Here is a 1,135-nt window from a genome sequence, read left to right as displayed (position 1 = left end):
AGTAACTCAATATTGTTTTTGGGACCTACCGGTGTATAATAACATATTTGATAAATTTATGAATATTATTATTAATCATTTTTATTTTACAAAAAAAAGACCATTAAATCTTCACAAAACATTTATTGTACTAATATATTCTCACTCCATTACCCAGTAATAGCATACTGAGATGATGAGAAAACTAAGGCTATTAAGGGGGTACATATCACATAAAACTTTTATATAGTTGAGTTTAAACTGTGTATTAAAAATACATAAAATCTCTGTAATTCTTGTGGTATCAAGAAATACGCACGGTGGCATAAACTAACATCAAATTTAATGAATTATGAACACTAAAAATATGACATCTGTCCAACTTATTTCAAGAGCACCTACTTCAGCTTTTGCAAGTCATTCTTCCAGTTTTTAGGTGTTTTTGCTGTAGCAGTTTGTCCTGCTGGTTTCCCAATGTTCTCCAGAGGGGTTTCCCTAATGAGCATGATGAGCTGTTGTCACATGACTTCCTGACATAACAAGTCAGTTTAACCTCATACATAGGGAATTTAAGAAAGTAAGTAAAATATATATTTTTTTTTTTACCTTATTGCATGCTACTCTGAGTGGAGCAAAATAAGCATAGGTGTGAAAATCCCTTTCCTGATTGGCTTGCAAGATCTCCCATTTGACCAATGGCTGAGACAGAGTATCCTCTGTCTCTGGAGCTTGCAATAGTGACATGCACAACATTTTAGCTGTCTGCTTAACATATTTAAATGGTCAACTATTTTAAATGACTTCTAATTGATTGATTAAACGTAAAATAAACTACCGGTATGCTAAATTCAACAAAAATAACAAATTCACTTCACTCTGTGAGAGAAAATGCCACACATTCAGAAGGTATAACATTCCCATTGTCTAATCTCAAACATGTTAAAAAACAAGTGTGACATTTTCTTTTTTCCTTTTCTCAACAGTTCTGTGAGTGATACTCACAAATTAGATTGGACGAGTCTTGTTGTTCTTGTCAACTCAACATTCACATGCTGCTGCCAAACAATGTTCCACGGCAGGTGCTACATTTTATTTGGGCCTCCCCTCCCCGACAGATTTCTATTAAACGTCGGTGACGTCAAAGCGGACGCCATCT

Source organism: Rhinichthys klamathensis, unplaced genomic scaffold (genome assembly GCF_029890125.1).
Source record: "Rhinichthys klamathensis goyatoka isolate OS25496 unplaced genomic scaffold, OSU_Roscu_1.1 h1tg000281l_1, whole genome shotgun sequence".
NCBI classification, from domain to species: Eukaryota; Metazoa; Chordata; class Actinopteri; order Cypriniformes; family Leuciscidae; genus Rhinichthys; species Rhinichthys klamathensis.
The sequence above is the reverse complement of the archived record's forward strand: the minus strand, read 5'-3'. Positions refer to the sequence as shown.